Source organism: Otolemur garnettii, unplaced genomic scaffold (genome assembly GCF_000181295.1).
Source record: "Otolemur garnettii isolate 467f Iridium unplaced genomic scaffold, OtoGar3 scaffold00018, whole genome shotgun sequence".
Taxonomy (NCBI): domain Eukaryota; kingdom Metazoa; phylum Chordata; class Mammalia; order Primates; family Galagidae; genus Otolemur; species Otolemur garnettii.
This window is the reverse complement of record NW_003852413.1, coordinates 27,257,390-27,262,745: the sequence shown is the minus strand read 5'-3', so window position 1 is coordinate 27,262,745 and position 5,356 is coordinate 27,257,390. Positions and strand designations below refer to the sequence as shown.

General features: G+C 47.0%; 1 protein-coding gene and 1 non-coding gene across 2 annotated transcripts in view; both read right to left on the bottom strand.

Moving 5' to 3' along the window:
- The window catches only part of B4GALNT2 (beta-1,4-N-acetyl-galactosaminyltransferase 2), a gene marked incomplete at its 3' end in the record, with an annotated part of 52,818 nt that overhangs the window by 1,026 nt on the left and 46,436 nt on the right, over window positions 1–5,356 (bottom strand).
- TRNAQ-UUG lies at window positions 1,683–1,754 on the bottom strand. The gene has a single exon. It is a non-coding gene; the product is annotated as a tRNA-Gln (tRNA).

Below are 5,356 nucleotides of genomic sequence, written 5' to 3'. Positions count from 1 at the left end.
AAAAAAAGAAAAATCTAGATTTGAGTTCTTTGTCAGTTATACATTACAAATATCTTTTCCTATTCTGTGGCTGACACTTTCTTATTGGGATCTTTTGATAAGAAGAACATAGGGTATCACACTAATATGGTGAAGTATATTAAACTTTTAGAACCTTTTGTGTCTTCTTTATGAAGACTCTTTACCCTGAGGTCATGAAGATATTCTCTTATGTTGTCTTCCAACGGCTTTATTACGTTTTCTGCACAATGAGGTCTATAATTCACGTGGAATTTATTGCTGTCTTTATTGTAAGTTGGGGAGGAATCTGATTTCACATTTTCCATGTGAACACTCAGTTGTCCCAGCATAGTTTGTTGAAAAGTAGGTGCTTTCCCCCACTCCTCTGTGTGCCACCTTTGTCATAAATCAATTGTTCAAATAGGTGTAGGCCTGAATCTGGGTTCCCTACTGTTTTCCGCTGGTATGTTGGATCTTTGTACCAGCACCACACTATCTTAATTCCTGTAAGTTTATACTTGGTAATAAACTTTACTCTCTTGTAGAGCAAGTCCTCCCACCTCTCATCTGTTGGTATCTTTGAGGCCAGGATCACTCATACACACAGGTCCATTCAACCGTCAGGCAATGTGCGGGGTGAGGTGGGGTGAAGTGGCTAGGAGAGATGCTCAGGGGGCAGATGGCGAGAGCAGAGCAAGGATCCTCTCTGTTTCCATGGCACCGTCCCAAGGGGCGGGTACATATAACCACAGTGCCAATCACCCTGTAGGGAGATCATAAGTGCGTCAGCGGGCTCCCTCGTCACTTATCCCAAAGGGGAAGACATCTCTCAAAACCCGATACTAATTCAAAAAAGACAACACTCCACGCACATCTCTTCCACACTATCCTAAAGGTGAGCCCTTGCTCGCAAGCTGCGTGCCCCTGGTTAGCACCCTTAACGCCTATCCTGGACAGATTCGCCCAGAAAGATGTCCTTGACCATTTGGGAAACCCCTTAGAGACTCCTATCCTTCGCTGGGAAGAAATGCACCATCCACGGTGAGAAGCCGCCAGCTGAGATACCTTGGGGGGGCTAAAAGGAACCGAAGAACCGAAACCCTGACTTAGGGACTGTTTTCTGACTAAATCACACAGACAACCTCGGTGCCTGAGCACTAGACAACCGAAACAAATGCACTAGCAGGATTCTCTGAACACCATCTCCGGGCTTGCAGCCTGGTTTACTGCTCGTGACCAATGGGAGTTCCACGGGCGCCGTTTCCCCGCCCCTTGAGCCACATCATTCGCGGCTCATAGAGCAGTCACATACGGCGCTCCGCACAATAGCCAATAAGAGAAGGGCGCCCGACAGCTTTTGGGCAAGGGTGGGCCTCCTAGACCCGCTTAAGGTGCTGTGTACCGCGGGATCGAAGAAGCAACCTCGGGATCCTTCGGGTTCTTTCGGGTTCTTCCCTCCAGGGTAAAGTTGCGTTCCATCTCCCATCAACGAATTTATTTTTCTGCCCTACTCTCGCGCGTGCGCACTGACAATCCCTCGCGACCAGAAATGAAAGCATCTAGAGAAAGGGGGAGGGACCCTTAGCCTCAGTCCGGCGGGTCAGCTGAGCTACAGCACAGGCCTAGATGGTACCTCGGCAGCAATCCCCAAAACAGGAATTATAGGACCAAAAGATCTGGTGAGGTCCCACCGAGATTTGAACTCGGATCGCTGGATTCAAAGTCCAGAGTGCTAACCATTACACCATGGGACCCGCTGGCTGCATTAGGCGGCCGGTAGTCTTCTCAAGCCACAGGACGCAATGGGCAGGTTTTAGGAAGCTGTGGTGGAGTTTTGGTGCGCCAGAGTGGACGCAGGGTCCTGGCCCGGCCCGCGCAGGTGGCAGAAGCGGTTTTACCAGGGCTTCCGCGTCCCTCCGTTGCAGGGGTTCCCGGTCCGGAAGGAGTCTTCTCTTCCCGCGCTCATCTGGAGGTATGGACCCACGCCCCAGGAAGTCCGAGGCGCGGTGGGCTGGCTAGACTCGCGATGCTGGGATGTACTGGGGTCTGGAGAAAGCTAGGTCCGGCCCAGGTCCCCAGACAGAAGGCGCGGCGCACGCAGCTTGGGCTTAGCATTTGCTCATTTATTTATTTATTTATTTACAAGGGGGAGCGCTGTACGAGGGACACTTTGGCCAAGCGGGGAGGGAAGCGGACTGGCACGTGGGGGGACGGTGGTTCAAAACCCAGATACTCCCTGGGACGCACGAACGGAAACTAGGAAGTGTGCCGCTTGGCTGCGTTGCTGCAAGTCCCGATGTTCCGCGTGGCTGGAGCTAGAGAATTGCACCTAACGCGCGCGCCTGCACTTCTGTGTGCCTTATGGAGCCACCTGGTGGGACTCCTAAGATTAACACCAAGATACTGACTCTAATTTGATGGGCCATTACCTTTTCGTTAATCATTGGTTTCAATCAGATCAGTTAAAAAGAAGCTTACCCCTTTGGGCTTTCTTTCACACTTTAGTGTGGCACCAGAGCTGGCATCTTAACCAGACCGCCCAGGATCCCGACCTTGCCAGAGTTCCTCGCTGTGTAGATCCCCCTTGCTTTTTGTTTATTTTCGTGATTTTGCTTTTTCAACCTCCATCTCGTGCTTTGAGCTGACATCTTTCAATAAGTCCCTTTTCTTAATATCCTTTCGTGTTGCACACAGTTAAGAACATCGTTAATCTAAATCTGAAAAGGTCTGTTGATTTGTTAGCCTCTGGCAAGTAAATTTATAAGGGCTTTCTGTTTTTCTGCATTGCTTAAAAACATTCTCTTGGCTGGTGCAGTGGCTCACAACTGTGATTCTAACACTCTGGGAGGCCAAGGTGGTGGATCCCCTGAGCTTAGCAATTTGAGACCAGCCTGAGCAAGAACAAGACCCTATCTGTATTAAAAATAGACTATCCAGGCATGGTGGCACACACCTGTAGTTCCAGCTACTACAGGTGGTTGAGACAAGAGGATGGCTTTGAGCCCAAGAGTTTGAGGTTGCTGTGAGCTATGATGCCACAGCATTCTAGCCTGGGGCAACTCTGTCTCAAAAACAAATATTTTTTCTTACAACTCTGGCATATTATCAGAAGAAAGAGTAAAGCTTTTCCATTTTGAGGAACATACCAATTTCCCCTTGAGCTCCTCTGGTGGGGTGTTCAGTTAAAGCCTTGGCTTCCCGAGTAGCTGGAACTACAGGCAAGTACCATTGCGTTCAGCAAAATACACAGTTTTTTAATTTTGAGGGACAGCAGAATCTTGCTTGTCACTTGGGCTACAGTACTATGGCCTCAGCCTAGGTCACAGCAACCCCACACTCCTGGGCTCAGGTAGTCCTCCTGTCTCAGCCTCCCAAGATGGAGGGTTGAGTGGAGAAGTAGGGTGGAGGATAGGGACCTCTTAGAAAGTTAGTGGTCCTGAAACTGTTGCTAGTGTCTGGAACACAGACTATGATTCAACAATGTAGAATCATGAGAAATTGTAGGGGGAAATCAGAATGTTGGTAGATGTTAGTGATTTCATGCAGTCTTCATGATGGTCCTATAAGAGACAACTTTTAGACTGAAAGCGCCCTGGTTTGTTTTTTTCTTTTTCTTTCTTTCTTTCTTTTTTTTTTTCTAAAAGCAGCTTACAATCTATGAGTTGGGGGTGGCAGTGGAAAAGCTGAATTCTAGCTCCTTAGAGAAAGTCAGCATCAGCAGACACAGGAGACTTAGCAGGAGACTAATGCGTGAGCAAGCAAGCAGCCTGCTGCATTGCACCACCCACAAAGAATGGGGCAAGAGCAAATTATAGATGATCCCTCTGTACCTTAGATGACTATTTTGAATAGCCTTGAGGCAAAGGCCATTTAACTGAGCCCACAGGCATAGAGGCCTGTGGTTACAAGAATAGATTTCCCAGTCTCAAGGACTATGTCTAGAGAAGATGTCTGGCATTGACTGGAAATGACAGGAAACCTGTAAGTTTTAAGAAATTGCCAATGAGATCTTTCAAGCCTAACTAATAACAGCTAATGAGTTTTTACTCCTACGGACCTCCCCAGGTGCTGACCACCACTAACAGGCAGTGGGCAGTTAAAGTTGTGTAGGCTTCCAAAAGGTCAACTTGCCCAATGCCCACCAGATATGGATCTAGAAGATAAAGGACAGGGGAGAAGAGAGAGAAAAGAACCTGGAACTACCAGATGGACTAACTGAGCCACTTCTTCCACTGTCAAGACCTTGAATCCCTGCTGCAGGGTCATAGGATCATAGGACACCTGTGGTCTGCCTTGCCTCTTGGGCTTCAAGCTATGTGAGACAGTTTAAGACATTTGGGGCAAGTTTCTGTTACTTGCAGGTAAAAGCATTTTCAAAGATATACTTTTTGTAGTGGCATTATGTATTTTTGGTCTATCAATAATTAAAACATTCGAGGCCAGACCTTCCTAAGGTAGAGGAGAAAGTATTCAGAAGCAAGCTGACCAGTCCCGATTTCCCCTTCAGCCACAGGAAATGCACATGCCCATGCATACAAGAAAAATACCATTACCCGGTAGCCAATAAGACTCCTCTTTTTTCAAAGTCCTAACAGTTTTCCTTTCTTGGGTAGGGGAGTAGGAAATAAGCAGAGAGGTAATAGAGAGGGCAGGCTTGAGCGCCCCCTGGAGGCCCACACAATTCTTTGGATATTTGCACCCAACTTAACCTGGAATTGGAATTTATTATTACAAAGTACCAGGGACAGTCACTGTCCTAGAAGGGTATGTTTGTCATTGGTTTGGTATGGGCTGTTTGGTTATGTCAGAAATTCAAGGCTGGAGGAAAGTTTATGTCGCTGTTACTGCCTGTGACTTCATTTTTGCTTCTAAACCATCCAAGAAGAAAATCTTTTATTTATGCCTGTTTTGAAAATAGGCAGATGTACAGAATGGTTGTATTATTCAGGCCACTTTGGTTATAAGTAAGAAAAACAAACTCAAATTAGGTTAAGCCAGAAGGAAGAATGAAAAGGGTATGGTGTTTCATAAAACCCTAGGGCAGGCCTGTAAACAGACCTTGGGAAGTAATAGAAAGTTGTTGAGTCTCATTTCTGCCCCTCTTTGTGCATATGGTGAATTCTTTCCGAGCTGCAGAATGGCCTTTTAGGCTCCTCAAACCACTCAGTGTAGAGGAGCAACTCTGCAGTGTGGTGTCTCAAGTTCAGCCCCCAACAGAGCCTGATTTGATGGCTTTCGGGCTTAAATTCCAAGAGACACAGTCTGACAGGCCATTGGCTCAGGATTTGGCCTCTCTTGGTCCAATACATTTTGGGATTTTGTTGTTGTTTATTGTTTTTTCTTTTTTTTTTTTTTT